Here is a 23,822-nt window from a genome sequence, read left to right as displayed (position 1 = left end):
TGGAAATCCTACTTGGCAAAATATTGTAATTGACTGTCGCAATTACTGTCCATGAGAATTGGGTGACATACTTGAGCATTACTAGAATAGATTGGTGTCCATTTGTGTTCTCTAGGGCCCCAATTATATCCACAGCCATTCTCTTAAAAGAGTCTGTAACTACAAGTAGTAGGGACCAAGGGACCCTTCGGGGGCATCTGTGTTGAGACTTTCTGGCACAGAATCTTTGTACTGCCTGATGAATAGCAGGCCAGAAAAACTGGGCCAGCAACCAGTTTTCTGTCCCTCTAAATGTCCTGCAAGGGGATGGGAATGGGCCAACATTAACATATTCTTTTGGAAGATTTTTGGGACCAACAACTGCTTCAGTACCATCTGCCCCTCCAGTCCCCTTGGTATCCGGTTAATAAACCATTGTCCAATTCAAAGTAAGGGTACTGTGGTGAAGCAGTTTTACTGTCTTTTTCCTTAGTTTTAACAACTGCTTTTTCTTGAATTCGGCCTAGTACTAGGTCTGTTTCTTGTTTCTCTTGGAACCAAGGAAATCTTTTGAACACTTCATCTCCTAATCCTTCAAGTTCTGTCAGGGTAACTTGCATCTCCCCTTGTAATGGACCCCACCTTTTTCTCCTTTCTACGCTGTGCATTGGGTTTCCAGGTTTTTCCTGCTCCCCGCCTATATTGGACTCTGAAAATGGAATTACTTGCTGTAGGCTATTTCCCTCCCTCTCTGCTTGGGTCCTGGATGTGACTCATCCTTCTTTGACCTGCACCTGTTCCTCTAATCCTTCCCAGTCTCTGCCCATAATGAGTGGAAAAGGCAGGTTTTCAACTATTTTTATCCAACCTCTTATTCTGTTGCCCCCCCCCCCCTCCCCCCATACTTTCAAATTCTTTGCAGGGGCCCAGACATGAGGGACTGCTTGCTCTCTGTGTTGACAATAGCTTTTATTTTCCGGCTTTTTATTTTGACCATTAGGGCATATGTATTCTCTATCTCATTTCCCCTCCCTTTTGTCATGGGTGGCCCTTTCGTATAGAAACAGTTCATATGAGGGCAATTCCTTTTGAAATATCTTTCTTCTCCACATGAAAAGCACCCTTTTTATGTACTTCAAATCTCCCTTCACAGGGACATGCATATTTCCCCCTTCCTTATGTTGTGCTCCCCGGCCATGGCAGGCCCGCGGCCGGGCTCACTCATCCCTGACGCCAGACCTCTGGAGCTGGACTGACCTCCTTGACAGCAATGGGCAGTTGCCTCCATGCCTGTGCTCCCTCTGTGTTCCCGGGACCCTCCTGTGCTGCCGCGAGTTACTCCAGGGCCGACCAGGCCTCCCCGCATGCAGCTCGGGGAGACACCGCTAATTTCTCCTCTCCGGCCTGTCGGTCTTAGGTGCACGCATGCGTGTCTCTCAGATTTAAAGGGGCCATGGCGGGAAAGTCTCCCGCTGCCCCAGATGATGACGTCAACCAGCTCCAATATTTAAGGCAGGCTCAAATGCTCAGAGCTTGCCTTGGCAACAGGTCTCCATGCTTCTCTGTTGTGCGCTTTGTTGCTGTTCCAGTTCCTGTTCCAGCTCCAGTTCCTTCTCCAGCCCCTGTTTTTGTTCCTGCTCTAACTTCGAACGGACTTCCTTGGTTTGAGCCGGATCTGATCCTGACCTCGCCTTTAGCCGCCTGCCTTCAACCCTTTGCTCAGACCTGACCTCGCCTTTAGCTGCCTGCCTTCGACCTCTCGCTTGGACCTGATCTTGCCTGTAGCCACCTGCATTCGACTACTCAGCTAAACCTGACCTGTCTCCAGCCGTCTGCTTCGACCCTCTGTCTGGATTTGACTTCAGCTCTCACCTCGCTCTACTGGGACCCTCCGTCTCCGCTGCCTTCCAGCACTCTGACTCTGGACACCTCCATCGGGATCAACCACACGGAGGCCCGCCTAAGTCCAGCCAGCCCCAGTACCCAAGGGCTCAACCTGCGGGGAACGAGGGCTGGTATTGGTGAAGCGCCAGTCAGCTTCCACTTCCTGCTTGGCCTCACTTTCCGACAGTGGGGACCTGTGGGGTTTTCCCTGATGGGTGGCACCAAAAGCCCTCCAGGCCATTCCAGGCCTGGCTCTGAAGATCCAGGAACAGCAGCGGTTCCTTGTGGCATTGGCTGCATTCATAGAGCGCCTCAATGCTCGTTTGGACTCTCATCCAGCCCCAGTGGCTTCCATGCCAGTCTCATCCAGTTCTTCAGCACCGGCTACTTCGGTCAGAGCATCACTCTCCCTCCCTGCTCCACCTCATTTTAATGGGGACCAGAAGCTTTGTAGGGGCTTCATAAACCAATGATACATGCAGTTCGCTTTGCTGCCTTCCGTATTCCAGGGTGACATCATGAAGTTAACCTTTATCCTTTTTCACCTGGAAGGCAAGGCGCTGGCTTGGTCTTCTCCCTTATGGGAGCGAGCAGACTCTTCTCCAAGAGTTACTGCGCTTCGTCTACACCTTCCGACGGACTTTTGATGATCCATGAAGCCAGGCAAAGGCAAGTTTGGACCTTCTGCACTTGCAGCAGGGCCGTCGGGTGCTTTACGAATATACTATTGAATTTTTCACCCTAGCGATTGAACTGGGTTGGCAAGAAGACTGCCTTCGATCCATTTACCTAGATGGTCTTTTGCCTCAGTTCAAGGATGAGCTTGCAGCCCGCGAACTACCGACTTCTCTTGAGGGCCTCATTGCCCTCATGGATCGCATAGACCATCGCCACCTGGAAGCCCGAGTGCCTTGTCACCCAGCTGCAGAACATTCCCGTTCTCCTCCCTATGAGGGGCCCACTCCTAGTGGAGCTCCACCTCTCAACAATCTCGAGGAGTCCATGCAGCTAGGTCGTGGATGTCTTACCCTGGAAGAGCACCTCAGGAGGAGGCATTCAGGCCTGTGCTTGTATTGCGGGGATGCAAGACATCATAGTAACATAGTAATGACAGCAGAAAAAGACCAAAATGGTCCATCTAGTCTGCCCAGTAAGCTTCCCAAGGTAGTAACTGCTGCTCCGTGCGGTTACCCCGAAGCTTTTTTATTCCCATCCTCTAGCCTTTAGGGATCCACAGTGTTTATCCCATACCCCTTTGAAATCCTTCACAGTTTTAGTCTTCACCACTTCCTCCAGAAGGGCATTCCAGGCATCCACCACCCTCTCAGTGAAGAAATATTTCCTGACATTGGTTCTAATTTTTCCTCCCTGGAGTTTCAAATCATGATCCCTAGTTTTGTTAAATTGTTTCCAATGGAAAAAGTTTGTTGACGACCATGGATCATTAAAACCTTTCAAGTATCTGAAGTTCTGTATCATATCACCTCTGCTTCTCATCTACTCCAGGGTATACATATATAGGTTCTTCAACCTCTCCGCATAAGTCATTTGATGGAGACCACTCACCATTTTGGTCGCCCTTCTCTGGACCGCCTCCATCCTGTCTCTGTCTCCTTTGAGATACGGTCTCCAGAAATGAACACAGTACTCCAGGTGAGGCCTCACCAAGGACCTGTACAAGGGGATTATCACTTCCTTTTCTTACTAGATATTCCTCTCTCTATGCATCCTAGCATTCTTCTGGCTTTGGCTATCGCTGTGTCACACTGCTTCGTCAAATTTAGGTCGTTAGACACTATCACCCCAAGGTCTCTCTCCTGCTACGTGCACATCAGCCCTTCACCCCTCAATGCATACAGTTCTTTCATATTATCACACCCAAGATGCATGCCTCTGCTCTTCTTGGCATTGGATCCCAGCTGCCATATCTTCGATCACTCTTCCAGCTTCCTTAAATCCTGTCTCATTCTCTCTACTCCTTCTGGCGTGTTCACTCTGTTGCAGTGTTGTGTTTGAGGCATTGTGGACCCTTGGTCACAATGGAGATGACTCCGCCCACAGGGAGGAGCCCCGAGGGGAACCACTGCATTAGGCTGACACAGTTAGCAGACACAGGATGGATAGAGTCTTTATTGTACTGCTGTAATTAGAGGAGGACCGGAAGGCTCATCTACATACTGCTCCCAGCATCCCCCAGGAGAGGAGTCCAGAGGTCACCGCAAGCGATCCAAGGATTGACTTCCACAGCCCCAGCTTCCAGAGGCCCCGCACCCTTTGCAGTAGAGGAGGATCGGAAGGCTCATCTGCATACTGCTCCCAGCATCCCCCGGGAGAGGGTGGTTAAAGAGGATTGGTAAGTATAGCTTTCAGAAATTATTGGGCTTATAAAAGTTTGGTGAAAGGTGAAATTAAGGGATATATTCTTTAGAGTTTGTGTGTGTCTGAGGTAATAAGCAAGCCAGAGATAGTTAATTCTAGTGTCTGTCTTTCCCACCCATTCAATCCTTGATTTTTAGGCACGAGACACTTTCTCATTAAAAATCAATCAGGGTCTTATCTAAATCATACAATTGTACCAGCCCTTATTGAAGGTTTAATCATCCCCTTGTAGGACACTAGCTGATTAATTAGTAAATTCACCTGTAAATTTAAGGTACTCTCATTCCAACTCCCTTAGTATCCTAAACTTAACTAGGAACTCAATAAAACTAAGATGAAGGCAGCAGTCCAGCAGCAAAAGGGGGGCTTTCCAGTCTTTTGCATTGAGTGTCACATGTATGATTTTTTACCCGCCGGTGAGAGATTGTATGTATGCACTTGGTGCAAAGAGCTCCTGGCTCTCAGGTAACGAGTCCGATCTCTGGAGGCTAGAGTAGCAGACTTGGAGGAGCTGAGGGAGACAGAGAGGTACATTGATGAGACCTTCAGGGACATAGTAGCCAAGTCCCAAATCCAGTCTGGCAGCCCCAGTGCTGACTTGGATCAGAAAGGTCTCCCAAAGGAGAACATCACCCTGGTGTAGCAGGAAGTGATCCTGTAGCAAGGACCTGCTCTCCAGGAGATGTATTGTCCTCTCGCACTGAGGACAAGTCTCCCAGGGCTACTGCCCAGGAGGGAAGGGTTAGGCCAGCCATCATAGTTGGTGATTCGATGATTAGAAATGTAGATAGCAGGGTGGCTGGTGGACATGAAGACCGCCTGGTAACTTGCCTGCCTGGTGCGAAGGTGGCAGACCTCACGCGTCACCTAGATAGGATTATAGACAGTGCTGGGGAGGAGCTGGCTGTCATGGTACATGTGGGCACCAACGACATAGGAAAATGTGGGAGAGAGGTTCTGGAAGCCAAATTTAGGATTTTAGGTAGGAAGCTGAAATACTGAACCTCCAGGGTGGCATTCTCTGAAATGCTTCCTGTTCCAAGTGCAGGTCCCCAGAGGAGGCAGAGCTCCAGAGTTTCAATGCGTGGATGAGAGAATGGTGCAGGGAAGACAGCTTCAGCTTTGTAAGGAACTGGGGAAACTTTTGGGGAAAGGGGAGACTTTTCCAAAAGGATGGGCTCCACCTTAACCAGAATGGAACCAAGCTGCTGGCACTAACTTTCAAATAGGAGATAGAGCAGCTTTTAAACTAGAACAAGGGGGAAAGCTGACAGTCACTCAGCAGTGCATGGTTCGGAGAAATGTATCCTTGAAGGATACTAATGAAACAGGAGAGTTAAGGCATCCCAACAAAGAGGTTCCATTAAAAGCAAACATAGTCCATATGCCTATATGTAAAAAATCACTGAAGCTAATGATTTCCAAATTATCCCTAACAACTGAAAAGTAGGCTGTTAATACAAACAAAAAACACACTTTGAAATTTCTGTATGCCAATGCCAGAAGTCTAAGAAATAAGATGGGAGAGTTAGAGTGTATAGCACTCAAATGATGAGATTGACATAACTGGCATCACAGAGACTTGGTGGAAGGAGGATAACCAAAGGGACAGTGCTATATCAGGGTACAAATTATATTGCAATGATAGGGAGGATCAACTTGGTGGGGTTGTGGCACTTTATGTCTGGGAGGGTATAGAGTCCAACAGAATAAAGATCATACAACAGATTAAATGCTCAGTAGAATCTATAAGGGTAGAAATCCCATGTGTGTTGGGTAAGAGTATAGTGAAAGGAGTATACTACCGTCCACCTGGACAAAATGGTCAGACAGATGATGAAATGCTAAGAGAAATCAGGGAAGCAAACCAATTTGGCAGTGCAATAATAATGGGAGATTTCAATTACCCCAATATTGACTGGGTAAATGTAACATCAGGACTTGCTAGAGACATAAAGTTCCTGGATGTAATAAATGATTGCTTCATGGAGCAATTGGTTCAGGAAACAACAAGAGAGGGAGCTATTTTAGATTTAATTCTTAGTGGAATGCAGGATTTGGTGAGAGGTAATGGTGATGGGGCCACTTGGCAACAGTGATCATAACATGATCAAATTTAAACTAATAACTGGAAGGGGGACAATAAATAAATCTGCAGCTCTAACACTAAACTTTCAAAAGAGAAACTTTGATAAAATGAGGAAAATACAAAAAAACTGAAAGGTGCAGCTGCAAAGGTTAAGAGTGTTCAACAGGCTTGGACATTGTTTAAAAACACAATCCTAGAGGCGCAGTCCATATGTATTCCATGCATTAAGAAAGGTGGAAGAAAGGCAAAACGATTACCGTAATGGTTAAAAGGTGAGGTGAAAGAGGCTATTTTAGCCAAAAAAACATCCTTCAAAAACTGGAAGAAGGATCCATCTGAAGAAAATAGGATAAAACATAAGCATGGTCAAGTTAAGTGTAAAACATTGATAAGGCAGGCGTAGAGAGAATTTGAAATGATAATAAAAACTTTTTAAAATATATCCAAAGCAAGAAACCTGTGAGGGAGTCGGTTGGACCATTAGATGACCAAGGGGTTAAAGGGGATCTTAGGGAAGATAAGGCCATTGCAGAAAGAATAAATTAATTCTTTGCTTCCGTGTTTACTAATGAGGATGTTGGGGAGATACCAGTTCTGGAGATGGTTTTTAGGGGTGATGAGACAGACGAACTGAACAAAATCACTGTGAACCTGGAAGATGTAGTAGGCCAGATTGACAAACTAAAGAGTAGCAAATCACCTGGACTGGATGGTATGCATCCTAGGGTACTGAAGGAACTCAGAAATTTCATTTCATTAGTTAAAATTTGTAACTTATCATTAAAATGATCCATTGTACCTGAAGACTGGAGGGTGGCCAATGTAACCCCAATATTTAAAAAAGGCTCCAGGGGCGATCCGGGTAATTATAGACCAATGAGCCTGACTTCAGTGCCGGGGAAAAATAGTGGAAACTATTCTCAAGATCAAAATCGTAGAGCATATAGAAAGACATGATTTAATGGAACACAGTCAACATGGATTTGCCCAACGGAAGTCTTGCCTAACAAATCTGCTTCATTTTTTTTGAAGGGGTTAATAAACATGTGGATAAAGGTGAACTGGTAGATGTAGTGTATTTGGATTTTCAGAAGGCATTTGACAAAATCCCTCATGAGAGGCTTCTACGAAAACTAATAAGTCATGGGATAGGAAGCGATGTCCTTTCGTGGATTACAAACTGGTTAAAAGATAGGAAACAGAGAGTAGGATTAAATGGTCAATTTTCTCAGTGGAAAAGGGTAAACAGTGGAGTGCCTCAGGGATCTGTACTTGGACCGGTGCTTTTCAATATATATATTGTTGCAGTCTGATACTGCAGGCGAAGTAGTGGACCCTTGGGCCGACCTACCACGAGTGATAGGGTAGGCCGGGAGGCGGAGCCAGAGGCTCGAGGTGTTCACCCGGGAACCAGGAACCCCCCAGGAGGAGCCCGTAGGGTTCCGGCTCCTTGGGACTTGGGCAATAGAGAGAGTCCAGTGCCAGGGGTGAAAGCAAGGAAGTCCAAGGTACTTGGTAGACAGGGGACCGGATACTGAGGCAGGCGTAGGATAGTAACAGAGTCTCTGTGACCAGCGAGAACAGGAGCAGGCGTAGCCTGGGACAAAGTCTGTGATGAGCAGGCGCTGGTACACGCTGTAACCTGTAACGGGTTCCGTAGCAAGCAGGAACTGGAGCAAGTTGAAGACTGAAGCAGGACCAGAGACAAGCCGAGATCAGAGGCAGGCAGCAAGCTGGGCAAACAGGAACAGGCCAAGATCAGGGTAGGCGGCAGGCGAAGCGTAGTCAGGAACAAACCAGGGTCAGAGGCAGGCAGCAGGCAAAGCGTAGTCAAGGCAATCCAAGGTCAGCGACAGGAACTCAGTGAAGACGATGCGCAACTCAGAACTACCAGGCAGTAGTGAACCTCGTTGCAAGGCGATGAGACGGCGTCCAGGCGCCGGTTATATCGCCCTGGGTGCGTGATGTCATCCTCGCAGGCGGGGCTCGACTTCCGGGTGCTGGACGCACAAAGTGAGCGTACTCGCGCACGCGCGAGGCCACGGCGAAACAGGCAGGAAATGGCGGACGCCACGTGGAGTCATCAGCATCTTGGGATCCTGGGGTCGCGGAGCGCGGCGTCTCCAGCCGCGAAGGTAGGCACTGGTCAGGCACAAGGGAGAGGAAGCGGTGCAGACCACAACATATATAAATGATCTGGAAAGGAATACGACGAGTAAGGTTATCAAATTTGCAGATGATACAAAATTATTCAGAGTAGTTAAATCACAAGCAGACTGTGATACATTACAGGAGGACCTTGCAAGACTGGAAGATTGGGCATCCAAATGGCAGATGAAATTTAATGTGGACAAGTGCAAGGTGTTGCATATAGGGAAAAATTTAATGTGGACAAGTGCAAGGTGTTGCATATAGGGATAAATAACCCTTGCTGTAGTTACACAATGTTAGGTTCCATATTAGGCGCTACCACCCAGGAAAAAGTTCTAGGCATCATAGTGCAAAATACTTTAAAATCATCGGCTCAGTGTGCTGCAGCAGTCAAAAAAGCAAACAGAATGTTAGGAATTATTAGGAAGGGAATGGTTAATAGAATGGAAAATGTCATAATGCCTCTATATCGCTCCATGGTGAGACCGTACCTTGAATATTGTGTACAATTCTGGTTGCCGCATCTCAAAAAAGATATAGTTGCGATGGAGAAGGTACAGAGAAGGGCAACCAAAATGATAAAGGGGATGGAACAGCTCCACTATGAGGAAAGGCTGAAGAGGTTAGGGCTGGTCAGCTTGGAGAAGAGACGGCTGAGGGGGGATATGATAGAGGTCTTTAAGATCATGAGAGGTCTTCAACGAGTAGATGTGAATCGGTTATTTACACTTTCGAATAATAGAAGGACTAGGGGGCATTCCATGAAGTTAGCAAGCAGCACATTTAAGACTAATCAGAGAAAATTCTTTTTCACTCAACGCACAATAAATCTCTGGAATTTGTTGCCAGAGGATTTGGTTAGTGCAGTTAGTGTAGCTGGGTTCAAAAAAGGTTTGGATAAGATCTGGGAGGAGAAGTCCATTAACGGCTATTAATCAAGTTTATTTATTTATTTATTTATTTATTTATTTATTTATTTAAGTTTTTTTCTATACTGGCATTCGTGAAAGGTATCACATCATGCCGGTTTACAATAAACAATATTACTTAGTGAATAGCCACTGCTATTAATTGCATCAGTAGCATGGGATCTTCTTAGTGTTTGGGTAATTGTCAGGTTCTTGTGGCCTGGTTTGGCTTCTGTTCGAAACAGGATGCTGGGCTTGATGGACCCTTGGTCTGACCCAGCATGTCAATTTCTTATGTTCTTATGTTCTTATGATGGTATTGCAGGAAGGTAAGGCACTGATCCATGAGGTGCCAATACGCTCAACAGGCTCAGAAGTATAGTCTCACCCAGATGTTCACGATAGGCAGGAGCTCACAGTGCGGGTAACGCTGCAGCTGGTGGGTGGAGTTGGAGCTCCGGTTCGTAAAGGTACTCACAGAGTGAAGGCATCTTCCTGATGGTAGAATGGTGGGACCGAAGGTCCATGGTGGAGGATATGAAGTAGATAGGCCCTCGAGGAGCGAGTACCCGATGGTCCAATATCCTGGAAAGAATAAGAGAAAAGAGCCCCGAGGAGCGGTTGTCTAGGTTAGTGAGGACCCCAAAGGGAAGTTGGAAGCGAGAGACCCCTGAGGAGCGGTTGTCTAGAGCTTCTGCTGGAGCAAGGCCCTTAGTGAAGAAAGCATCTAAGCTGGCAGCTTAGAGCAGGCAGAGAAGCGAAGTCTTTGCTAACGCAATTTGGTAGTGGAAGCGGAGGCTAATTATACCCAGAGGTACTAACGTGATGCGGTGGGGCCGCCTCCGAGGTTCCCGCCATGACGTGTATTTGAGTATCAGAGATATGCGCGCTCACACCCGAGGAGGCCACGGGAGTGAGCATGGCAGATGGGGATGCCCATACTGGTCTGAGATTGCCGAGGCCCACAGCACCCAGCACCAGAGACAGCCATCTTGCCCAAACAGACAGAAAGGGGAGAAAAAGAGGTAAGGCAGAGCGGTCGCAGCCGTCTGCGACCAATGGATGCAACAGTACCCCCCTTCAAAGGGCCCCCTCCAAGACCTCTTCCAGGTGGTCTGGGCTTGCGTGGGTGTGCCAGGTGTAATTGGCATAGCATCTCCTTGTCTGTAATATTGGCCAGTGGTTCCCAGGAGTTTTCCTCTGGGCCATAATTCTCCCAAGAGATGAGGTACTCCCATGTCTTGCCTCTTTTACGTACATCAAGGATGCCATCTATGGCATATTCCATGTCATCTTCTGTGTCCAGGCTGGTGGGCTCTGGTTCTTTTCTGGAGAACTCGGAGAGTATCACTGGCTTTAGTAGAGATACATGAAATGCATTGTGTATCTTCATTGATGGAGGCAGTTTGAGACTGTATATTAAATTTCCTAATCGCCGAAGGATGGCGAAAGGTCCCACAAAGCAAGGAGCAAATCTTGCAGAAGGGAGCTTGAGTCAGAGGTATTTTGTCCTTAACCAGACCTTGTTGCCTGGCTGGAACTGGGGTGCCTTTTGATGATGGGCATCATAGGTCCTTTTTGCCTTTTGTCCTGCTTTAAAAAGGAGCTCTTCACCTGTCTCCAAAGCTGGGATAATTCTGCTGCAGTAGCCTGGGCAGCAGGAGAGGCTACTGTCAATGGAATAGGCAGCGGAGGTAAAGGTTATCTCCCATTGACAAGTTGGAAAGGGGAAGACCCCGTTGAAGAAGCAGGATGTGAATTGATGGCAAATTCTGCCCAAGGCAGTAATTTAGCCCAGACGTTCTGTCTAGAGTTGACATAGAATCGCAAGAATTGTTTCAGCGTCCTATTCATCCTCTCAGTCTGACCGTTAGACTGGTGATAGTAGGCAGACGTTAGATCTAAAGCGGTCAAACTTCTGACATAATGCTCTCCAAAACTTTGCAGTAAATTGCACTCCTCTGTCGGATAGTATATGTTTGGGCATCCCATGAAGATGGAAGATGTGCTTTATGAAGAGTTTAGCTAATTCAGTAGCAGAGGGTAATCCTGGTAATGCTACAAAGTGTGCCATTTTAGAGAAACGGTCAACCGTAACCCACATGGTGTTGTTGCCACTGGATGATGGCAGGTCCACTACAAAATCAATAGCGATATGGGTCCAAGGTTCATCCGGAGATGGTAGAGGTTGTAATAAACCCCAAGGCCGCCCGGGTGGTGGTTTTTGCTTAGCACAGACAGCACAGGAACCCACGTACGCTTGCACGTCCTTCTTCATGGTTGGCCACCAATAGTACCTTTGCAACATTGCTAAGGTGCGACTCTGTCCAGGATGGCCTGCCAGATGAGAATCGTGTGCCCATTTCAACAGTCTTTTTCTTAAACTTCTGGCCACCACCGTCTTCCCAGCAGGTACCGTGTAGGTGGTTGCAAGCACCACTCTTGCGGGATCGATGATATGACGGGGTTCATCTGGCACGTCCTGAGGTGAGAAGGAGTGTGATAAGGCATCAGCCTGGGTGTTCTTTTCTCCTGGATGGTATTTCAGAAGGAAATCGAACCTGTTGAAAAACAGGGACCAATTTGCCTGATGGTGGTTGAGTCGTTGAGCATGTCAAAGATACTCTAGATTCTTGTGATCGGTGTATACTACTATTTGGTGTTGTGCGCCTTCTAGCCAGGGATGCCACTCTTCAAAAGCCAGTTTGATCACAAGAAGCTCCTTGTCTCCTATCCCATAGTTTCTCTCAGTAGGCGAGAATCACCTAGAAAAGGAGCAAGGATGGAGCACATTGGATTCGCTGTACTGACTTAGAACCGCCCCTACACCAACGTCGGATGCGTCAACCTCCACAATGAAAGGACGGTGTGGGTCAGGGTGGCGGAGACCCAGCTTCTTTTGAAAAGCATCTTTGAGCGTCATGAAGGCTGAGATGGCTTCAGGAGACCAATTGGCAGGGTTGGCTCCCTTCTTAGTCATAGCAGTTAGAGGGACTGTCAATGATGAGTAGTTTTTAATGAAGGATCGGTAGTAATTGGTAAATCCTAAGAAGCGATGTAATACCTTCAGGCCTGTAGGTTGAGGCCAGTCCCAGATACTCTCAAATTTCCTGGGTTCCATTTGAAAACCTTTCTTCAAAACGATATATCCCAGGAAAAGTACAGCTTCTTTGTGAAATTCACACTTCTCAAGCTTTGCGTAAAGGTGGTACTCATGCAGGTGTCTTAGGACTTTCTTAACATCCTCCTCATGACTTTGCAGATCCTAAGAAAAGATCAGTATATCATCAAGATATACTACTACGCATTGATACAGTAAATCCCGTAAGATTTAGTTCATCAAATTTTGAAAGACTGCAGGTGCAGGTATTCAAAGTGTCCATCACGCGTGTTAAAAGCAGTCTTCCATTCGTCTCCTTCTCAAATATGCACCAAGTTGTAAGCTCCTTTTAGGTCCAATTTGGGGAATATTTTGGCCCCGTGGAGTCTATCACAGTTCAGATATTAAGGGCAGGGGATACCTGTCCTTGATGGTAGTCGATGCAGGGGCGTAAGGTGCCATCTTTTTTTCCTACAAAAAAGAAGCCTGCACCAGCAGAGGATTTGGAATGTCTGATAAATCCTTTTGTAGATTTTCCTGTATGTAGGTAGACATAGCTTTGGTCTCAGTTACAGAAAGAGGGTAGACTCTTCCTTTGGGAGGTTCAGAGTTTGGCTTCAGATTTATGGCACAATCGAACTCTCTGGGGCGGATTTTAAGAGCCCTGCTCGCCTAAATCCGCCCAAAACCGGGCGGATTTAGGCGAGCAGGGCCCTGCGCGCCGGGAAGCCTATTTTACATAGGCCTACCGGCGCGCGCAGAGCCCCGGGACTCGCGTAAGTCCTGGGGTTCTCCAAGGGGGGCGTGTCGGGGGGGCGGTCCCGGTCGTCGCGGCGTTTTCGGGGCATGTCGGCAGCATTTTGGGGGCGGGTACGGGGGCGTGGCTACGGCCCAGGGCGGTCCGGGGGCGTGGCCGCGCCCTCTGTACCCGCCCCCAGGTCGCGTCCCGGCGCGCAGGAGGCCCGCTGGCGCGCGGGGATTTACGCCTCCCTCTGGGAGGCGTAAATCCCCCAACAAAGGTAAGGGGGGTGTAGACAGGGCCGGGCGGGTGGGTTAGGTAGAGGAAGGGAGGGGAAGGTGAGGGGAGGGCGTTAGAGGATTCCCTCCGAGGCCGCTCTGATTTCGGAGCGGCCTTGGAGGGAATGGGGGTAGGCTGCGCGGCTTGGCGCGCGCCGGCTATACAAAATCCATAGCCTTGCGTGCGCCGATCCAGGTTTTTAGCAGATACGTGCGGCTCCGCGCGTATCTACTAAAATCCAGCGTACTTTTGTTTGCGCCTGGAGCGCAAACAAAAGTAGGCTATTCGCGCTCCTTTTAAAATCCGCCCCTCTGTGTGGAGGAAGCACATCAGCTGCTTGTTTAGAGAAAACATCCTGAAAGGAGGCGTATTGTGGAGGTAAGCCAAGTAAAAGCTGTAATAAATTTATGGCAATAATATTGTGTATCAACCCAATTGAAATCATAAAATATAAACAACTATACATTTACTATAACAAAAAAAACCTTTATAAAATAACATATTATGTGATTATTTAAATATAAGCATGTCAAGTCTAAAATAATTATACTAAAAAGTTTATAAAATAAAATTGTCTCGGCATAAAATGTTTATAAAAACACTGAGAAATCCACCTCTTGATTTAGACCTACCAGTTCAACAGTGTTAAATTTAAAAATGAGTCTCCTCCTCTCTAACTTAACTTGGGTTTGCCTAGTACACAAAGGGCCGGATTTTAAGAATTACGCCCGATTTTATAACATACGCGAGCAGCCACGCGCATGTTATAAAATCCGGGGTTGGCGTACACAAGGGGGTGCACACTTGTGCACGCCGAGCCATAGGGGAGCCCCAATGGCTTTCCCTGTTCCCTCCGAGGCTGCACCGAAATCAGAGCGGCCTCGGAGGGAACTTTCCTTCCACCCCCCCCCCCCACCTTCCCCTCCCTTCCCCTACCTAACTCGCCCCTCAGCCCTACCTAAATACCCCCTAACCTTTATTGCATAAGTTGCACCTGCCTCCTGGCAGGCGTAACTTGCACGCGCCGGCCAAGGGCTGGAGCACAATCCCCCGGCACGGCCGCTGTGCCGGAGGCCCTGGTCCCGTCCCCAATCCGCCCCTTTCACAAAGCCTCATGACATAAGCGCATCCGGGAGCTTGCGCGCGTCACCGGGCCTATGCAAAATAGGCTCGGCACGTGTAGGGCTTTTAAAATCTGCCCCAAAACTTGTAATCCTCAAATTTGTGATTCGCTGTGACTGAGTGTTCCACCATAGCTTTTCCTTCGATTCTTCTATTTATTGCACTTTTTTGTTCAATTAATCTGTTTTTGATTCCTCATATAAGTTACAGTTTTTTATGTTTCTGATCTTTATAATGTGTGGTTCGATGTCTAAAATTCTGATATTTATGTATTGATATTTATGTTTTAATATTTAATTAATTTTTTTTAGTGTAAATATCTGCAATCCAATGGATGATATATTTTTTTATAACTTTTACAGCCACTGATGCAGCCAAATTGGCGAAACTCGGCCAGAGTCGGGCATTTTACCTAATTATAATAATAAAAGTCTTTTTCCACGGCATAAGGTCGTCCTCTTGTTGTTTTTGCCCTGGATGGATCTGAGACATGGTGCTGATAAAAAAAAACAAGTTCCTGTGTCCCTCCTTTTGTCCCTGCAAAGGCATGTAATGTGCACAGGCGTACGTGCACATGAGTGTGCATGTAGGTACGTGCATGAGTGACTGGGACTTATGCAGGTAAAAGATATGCGCATAAAAAATTAAAATAGAAAGTATTGAACCACATGTATAGGGTGCTCACGTTATTGTGCAATCTTACCCGCATTATCTCTATGGCTATGCAGTGATGGCAAATACTAACTCATAAATGGCTGCCCCCCCCCCCCCCCCAATGCTATCTGAGATTCCCAATTTAAACAGCGATATTGCAGATGATGCATTTCCACTCTATGACCCATTGCCTGCTAATTGACTTCCTGCAAATAAAAACTTTTAAATAAGTACACTTGAGTGCCTACTATATACAGCAAAATTGGGTGAAGAGTGGCAATTTAATTGATGGGATGCTAACTATATGCATCTTTTCTGCTACTTCACTTGTCACCACAGGGGTCAATTAGGGAGAAAGCTTAGGGGTAGATTTTATAAAAGTACGCCCGCACATACTTTTGTTCGTGCACCAGGCGCAAACAAAAGTATGCCGGATTTTAACAGATACGCGCGTAGCCGCGCATATCCTTTAAAATCCTGGGTCGGCGCACACAAGGCTGCCCAAAATCGGCAGCCTGCGCGCGCCGAGTCGCACAGCCTGCCTCCATTCCCTCCGAGGCCGCTCCGAAATCGGAGCGACCTCAGAGGGAACTTTCCTTCCACCCCCCCCCCCCCCACACCTTCCCCTCCCTTCCCCTACCTAACTCACCCCCCCAGCCCTATCTAAACCCTCCCTACCAGCTGGTCGGCGGGCGATTCCCCGGCCCGGGAGCTGTTTCGGAGGCCTCGGCCATGCCCCCAAAACGCTCCCGGGCCGGAACCACACCTGCGGCCCCGCCCCCGAATGACACGCTGCCGCGACATGCCCCCGACACCCCCCCCCCCAGGAAAGCCCCGGGACTTACACGCGTCCTGGGGCTTGCGCGCGCCGCCGAGCCTATGCAAGATAAGCTCGGCGTGCGCAAGGGGGGGTTTGGGGTAGGTTTTTGGGGGTTACGCGCGTAACCCTTTGAAAATCTACCCCTTTGTGTACCACGCCAGAAAACTTTCTGTCTCTATCAGCATATACAACTTCTTGTTGGTAGTATGTGTCTCCTATCCCTTTATCACACAATAATGTCCCTCCACATATGCAGCCCACCTTGTGTTCTCTCCAAGTGTGTGCCCCTGCCCCTTCCCTTTCCTGTGGCCTCTTTAAAATGTTAGGATGTGAGAGATGCTGCTGCCAATGACATTTCACATCAACTTCCAGCTGTGAGGCTTGCTGTAAGGATTGCCTTCAGTTTGGTAACTTGGCCCCTCCTTGCTTTCTACCATATATGGAAGAGCTGCAGGTGTGCAGATCACAAGATCAGCAAGGAATGGAAGCTGTAACAGGCAAACAAAAGCTCGTAAGGCTGCATGGCTTGTTCCTCCAGTATAGTACAGGTTGATCTGGAAAGGTAGGTTTTTCAAGCTTTTGTTTTAGTTGCTCTCTGAAGGATTTTTTTGTTGTCATCTGACTGCTGTATTGTTAGGCCTTTGCATTATGGCAAACCCTTGTGCGACAAGAGAGATGTAGCCTGTGTACTGTACCTTTATGGCAACTAGGCCTAGCCACTGAATAGAAACCAAACTGTTGCATAAATTTACTGTCAAATGTGTCACTCAGGGGATACTTATTATACTTTATACAGCTTTACTAATACCCTTACATAAGCAGTTGGCAGATGGGAACGCAGCATGAGTGGGTTCAGGAGGTGCTATGTGTTTTCTCCTCTAATATCTGTTGAGCATGCATCTCCTTCCTCAGGCATCACCACTTATAATTAATTGCCTGTTCTTTGGATTTCCACCATCACCACAGTGGATCTACAGCCCCTAACTGTGGTTCCATATCCCTGACTGCTGCCCCATGCTCTCCCTTCTTGACCACTTCACTACCACACTAAATCTTGTTCCCTCTAATCACTCCTATGACCTAAAGCATAGAAAGCAACCTACCTGGTGTTCTTTTCCACATTTCCTCTGATGCCTTATCTGTTTTTTCCAGCCCTCTTCCCCAGAGGTACTATTCTTTTTTTTCACTCGCAACCTCACGATCACCAGCAACATAACAGCAGGGCCTGGTATGCTAGCTTGAAAAACATGTAGGCCACATACCCAGATTAGCTGAAGCTGTGGTGCTGACATGTGTTAACTTCCTTCAAAGTTGCTGACTAAGGAGAAAGCTAGTATATCCTTTGTCATTTGCAACACACTATGACCATATTACTCTTCTGGACAGCTATGCAAAATGACAGATTGTGGAGAGGGGGAACCTGAGAGAAGTGCTTGAGGAATAACACCCCTTCTGCTCTACATCTTAAGCATGAAAGTAAAGTATGTGAACTGCCATCATGGCTATTCACACACAAAAAATGCCAATGGTCAATATTCAAAGCCTTTTAGAGGGATAACTCACAAGTTAGCCATATAATGCCATTTAAATGGTTAGCTTTGGTTATGGACCAAATGTAAAAAGTAAACATTACATAGCTACAGACAGACAAATGTATTAGAAATATTAACTTTTTTTATTTATTTAAACAAACTATTATGTTTTAAAATGTTAAAAATGTTTGAAACAGGAAAAAAATTAGGGTCTAAGGAGGGGAAGACTAGGGAGCAAAGAAATCACAAATAAAAAAAACAGGGAATTAGGGACACCTGCAAACCCAGACTTAGGATGGTGCTCATGCTGGGGGGAACCTGGCTGCCAGTATCTTGGCCTGCTTTGGTCAGGCACTGTATGGCTTGACCGAGGACAGTCAACAACCTAAGCACCCTCCTATGGTATGCCTGTGTCGCCCTCTGTTCCTCTGCCACCTGCCGCTTCACAGTATAAAATTCACACCTTTTAAGAGAATCCTCATCGGAAGCATATGCCCTCGATGTTGAGCCTCTTGGCTGCTGGGGGGGGGGGGGGGGGGCTGGTGGTAGAGGAAAGTAGGAAGGAATGCAGGCCTCTGACTAGCAAAGGCTGGCTGGTCTGGGATGCCTGATTCCTAATTCCCTGAGAAATCAAGGGAAGAGGGTCTGTAGCTGGAGATCCGTGATGTGCCTTTTGGGGGTGGCAGACTGGGACCACCACCACTTCTTTTCTGCATTCTGCTCCTCCCCAGCAGTCGCTGCTACTGCTTCTGCGGTGGCTAGGCCTGGGAGCTCGCTGCTGCCATCCACTCCATCTTTTTCCTCATCTGAGGAGGAGGACAATGATGAGGTCTTCTTTCCTGTAAAGACAAAAGCTCTGGGTGAGAGAGTCATTAAAAAAAATTAAAAAATTGCCTTTTGAGGAAGAGGTGAAGGCAAAGAGGAGTGTTGTAAGGTGTGGGACAACCCAGTCAAAAAGTTGCTGGCTTCCATATTGATAGGTGAATGGACATCTTGGTTATTGATGTGAACAGGTTGTAAATTGATGGAGGCTATGTGCTAGGGGGTGAGGGTCACAAATGTGTGACAGGATTGACAGTGACTGCTAGATGTATATGTAGTAAGACATAGAGTCATAATGCCACACATTGTTCTATTGGACCAAAGCCCTGTTTTTATGGAAATCCATGTTGGAATGGGAGACAAGCTCCTGAAAGCATGGCAGCTAGGCTAGAGGATGTCTTTCCTAAACTATTTCAGGATAGTGGAGCCTGTGAAGGATTAGTGTAAGGTCAAGGCTGAGACAGTGTGGCAGAGCTGGCGGCGATTTAATGTAGTACTTGAAACTGAGAGGACATAGATGGAGTTTTTTGACAATTCCCAATTAGCCTGAGGAATGTCTTACCTCCAGCCCCATCCTGCTGAGCATGCAGCTGGTTTATGCAGTGCCTCCGCTTCAGGTACAACTCCTGGGCCGTCTTCAATCTATAGGGCAAAAAAAAGAAAATGTCCATTAATAGTGCACTGTTACTGTCAATGTGAGTGGCATAGTGGTATCTTAATATGGATTGTTAATCGTTAAGATGTGAGTAATTGTTGGACACTCAATCCCAGCCCCCCCCCCCCCCCCCCCATACATGGCCTGACCCTCTCCACTCCATTATCCCAGTTTACTTATTCCACATGGGTAGGAGGATTACATTGCATTGGGACCTGAAGGGAAACATGTTCATGTTCCGAGTCACAAGCAATGAAGCACTGTATATCCACCATGGTGACCTGTCCACAGCAAAAAACGTATATGATCATTTGATTTTGTGGCTCCAGTCATCATACAAAGAAAGTCTTTTTATTAAGAATTTTCATCAGAAACAGAGTCAAGGCCGGTGAAAGGGTATTAGGTGCCCTAGGTGAACCTTCTGCCTTGCACCACCCCCTACTGGCTCAGGTCAAATGGACAAGACACTCATTGTTAAGCAGCAAAAGAGAAGAGACAGCTGCTGCTGCGCTGGCAGCAGTGGCATCTCAGCAGCTGCCAGCAGGATATTTCATTGAGTGACCCGTCCGTCCTCACCCGACCTGACTACTGGCTCGAGTCAAGTAGGGGGCTGCCATTGTTTGTGAAGACACAGATGCAAAAGGAAGATCCCACGTAGGATTTGTTCTTGGCAAGGCTAAATTAGCACCTCATCCTAACCACACTATACTGCAGCTTGAATTATGTGGAGCAGTATTACCAGTGGAGATAGTATCAGCTCCACTAAGTGAAACAGGCATTTAGTCAGACACGGTAAAGTTCTACACTGACAGCAAAGTAATGCTGTGCAACATATACAATCAAAACAGATAATGGGGTAGATTTTCAAAGGGTTACGTGTGTAAGATACATGCGTAACCCCCGAAAACCTACCCCTGCACGCGCCGAGCCTATTTTGCATAGGCTCGGCGGCGCACGCAAGCCCCGGGATGTGCATATGTCCCGGGGCTTTCAAAAATGGGCGGTTTGGGGGCGGGTCTGGGGGGTGGCAGCAATCCGGAAGTGATCCGGGGGTGTTCCTGAGTCCTCCGGCACAGTGACTGTGCCGGAGGTTCGTGCGCCAGCCAACTGCTAACTTTTGAAACAAAGGTGGGGGGGGGGGCGGCTGAAAAAAAGTTCCCTCCAAGGTCGCTCCGATTTCGGAGCGGCCTTGGAGGGAATGGGGAAAGCCATCGGGGCTCCCCTCGGGCTCGGCGTGCGCAAGGTGCACATGTGTGCACCCCCTTGCGCGCGCCGACCCCGGATTTTATAACATGCGCACAATGATGGGTCACAATGAAGAAAAATTGGAAAGTTGTAAATCAGCTCTGATAACCCAGAATCTTTGGCAAATGTATTTTGAAGACTGTCCTGGCATTTGTGCAACTGATATGCTGTAACACACCTGTGATATTTGCCAGTCTCGTTTGTAAATTTGATTGAATATTGCCAAGATTTACAGACTCATTTGATCACATGAAGCCACCTTTGATAAATCATTAACTATGCACAGTGACATCTGTTTTATTACACAAATTCAGCTTACGCAAGTAGAAGGCACTTCTACTGTTAACAAATCCTGATTTACTCTAAGGAATTGGTCCCTTTTTATGTGTGAAAGAAGTTGCTGGGATCACTTTCTTTGTTTTGTTTAACAGCCCTGGCTCTGCCCAGAAATTGTGACTAATAGGGGTTTTCTTTAATAGTTATCCACTCAAATATTTTATATAACATAAAAATCTGTTTATTGTAATCATGTGCTAATAAATCAGTACTGTATTTTCTTAATATAATATATTTCTATATAGGGACCTTTGTTTTCAGTTTTTATTTAATTTTGCCTGGAAATTTCAATGTTATAGCAAGAAAAGTCAGTGGAAAAATTACTTTGATCGAACACAAGGAGAAAAATAAGTGGAAAAGTCATTTTTCAACTGATTTATTTTTTGTTCTAACATTGAAATTCCCAGGCAAAATAAAATAAAAACTGAAAACAAAGGCCTTAACTTATATATTACACACACATATTAATATAGCATCATGACACAGTAAACAGTATAAACTTGTTATTAATGCTGCACAGCAGGTATGACACTAGTAAAACATTTTGTTAGTGTAAACAGTAAACGGAAGAAACCTTCCCAATGCAAAACGTGATATCATTTCTTGGGGTTTCTGCGTGATTATAAACTTGAAGAATCTGAAGCATGTGGTCAGATAGGCAAGTATGAAGCTTATTTTATAGGGATGTGCATTTGTTTTGAACGAATGCGCAATCCGCAACTTATAGGTCCCTATTCGTTGCATTCGTGGGTCCACGAAACGCGTGGTGAACCCCCATGAATGCAACATATCATTAGTTTCATTCTTTTTGTTCATGCCGCGGTGTTTTAGTGGCCGTTTGAAATAGAAGGCCATGTGAGAGTAGGAGCGGATTGGCCTATCAGGGGATCGGGCTTCCCCCAGTGGGCCGGACTAGCTGGTCACGTGGTCTCCTATGCTCTGGGTCATTGAGGGCGCCAGGCTGAAGAAATGAAGAGACCAGGCCGGCGGGGCTGAAGAAAACAAGATTGGCGCAGCCAGCTGCCGCTTGAGACCAGACCGAAGAAAAGAAGATGGCTGCTGCCGGCGAAATGAAGACCGGCGCAGCCAGCCGCTAACGGAGACGAGTTGTTCAGCTGGGGGCCTTTGTGTGTATATGTGTTTGAGATTCGAAGGATGCTTCTGTGTATGTGAGAAAGGAATGGTGCGTGCGTGTGTGTGTGAGAGAAAAGAATGGTGCTTCTGTGCGTGTGTGTGAGAAAGGAATGCTGCTTCTGTGCGTGTGTTTGTGTGTGTGTATGTGAAAAAGGAATGGTGCTTCTGTGTGACAGGGAAGGTGCTTCATGTATATGAGACAGGGAGGGTACTTCTGTATGTGTGTGGTGTATATGTGAGTCAGGGAGGGTGCTTGTGTGTGTGTGCGAGAGAGATGGAGTATGTTTTTGGCTGGATTGTGGCTGTGAGATAGAACATGTGTGTGATTGACAGCTTGTGTGTAAGTGAAATAGAGAGAGCATGTGTGTGATTGAAAACATGTGTATAAGTAAGAGAGAGCGAGAACATTTTGTGATTGAGAGAGACTGGCCAGAGAGGTGATGTGTGTATGTGTGAGAGACTGCTCAGGGAGATGACTGGTGTGTGTGTGTGTGTGTGAGTGAGAGAGAGAGAGACTGGTTGGGGAGATGATTGGTGTACGAGAGATAGAAACTGGTCCTGAGGGTGTGACTGGTGTGTGTGTGTGTGTGTGAGAGAGACAGAAGAGACTGGTTGTGGTCCCTAAGGAAGAGGACAGTGAAGACAGCTTCAGCAGCTACTGCTGCTTCTGGTGTGGCCTGCAAGGGAAAGGAGTAGGAGAAATGCTGGAGAGGTTAAGTAAAGGTGGCTTTTTAAGTTCATTTTTCATGATTGACTACCATTTTAATTATTGGGTAGTATGTGATGTGTCTGCTGTTTGAAATATTTTATTGGTGTTTGGTAAGGCTTTCAAAATATGCATGAGTCTTTAATTATTGGATATTCTATTCATCAGCTGTTTTGAAATTATTTTATTAGTATGATTTTACTATTATGATTAATGATTTATATATCTTGATTTTATTGATTGTTTCATGAGGAATGGTGAAATGTTGAGATTACTTACCTGATAATCTCCTTTTCCTTAGTATATGCAGATGGACTCAGAACAAGTGGGTATAGTGTGCTCATGCTAGCAGTTGGAGACGGATCTGACGTCAGCACGGGTACATATAGTCCCACAGGAAGTGAAGCAACTCAGTAATCTTCCTTGCAAAAGCTGTTATGGATATATGTGTACTGACCGATCAATGAATTAGTGAAACAGGATTCCCCTGACCGATTGATAGTAGCTGGAGACCGCCAGCGTTCCCAACCGGAAGGCGTCGACACCTGGTAGAGTGGACGCTCTCGTGTAAGAAATGACATGCCTTACCTTGAATTGGTGCAACCGATGTATACTGGCAGCCGGGCGGGATGGTGAGTCCATCTGCATACACTAAGGAAAAGGAGATTATCAGGTAAGTAATCTCAACATTTCCTAGCGTGTAGCAGATGGACTCAGAACAAGTGGGATGTACAAAAGCTACTCCCGAACTGGGCGGGAGGCTGCCTGAAGACCGCGTAGGACTGCCCTCGCAAATGCTGTGTCCTCCCTGGCCTGGACATCCAGACGGTAAAATCTGGAGAAGGTATGAAGGGAGGACCACGTCGCCGCCTTACATATCTCCGCGGGCGACAGCATCCTAGATTCTGCCCAAGAGGCCGCCTGCGCTCTGGTGGAATGAGCCTTGACCTGCAGAGGTGGTGACTTCCCGGACTCTACGTAGGCCGCTCTGATAACTTCTTTAATCCAGCGGGCGATGGTGGGTCGTGAGGCCACTTCCCCTTGTTTCTTCCCGCTGTGAAGGACGAACAGATGGTCCGTCTTTCGTACTGCTTCTGTCATTTCCAGGTATCTGGGCAGCAATCTGCCGATGTCGAGATGGTGTAGCAAACGCCCTTCTTCTGATTTCCTCAAACCCGCCGTGGTTGGCAAGGATATGGTTTGGTTGAGGTGAAATTGTGAGACTACTTTGGGTAAGAAGGAGGGAACTGTGCGAAGATGGATAGCCTCAGGAGTGATTCTGAGAAAG

Source organism: Rhinatrema bivittatum, chromosome 3 (assembly GCF_901001135.1).
Source record: "Rhinatrema bivittatum chromosome 3, aRhiBiv1.1, whole genome shotgun sequence".
Lineage (NCBI taxonomy): Eukaryota > Metazoa > Chordata > Amphibia > Gymnophiona > Rhinatrematidae > Rhinatrema > Rhinatrema bivittatum.
Note: the sequence above shows the minus strand (reverse complement) of the source record.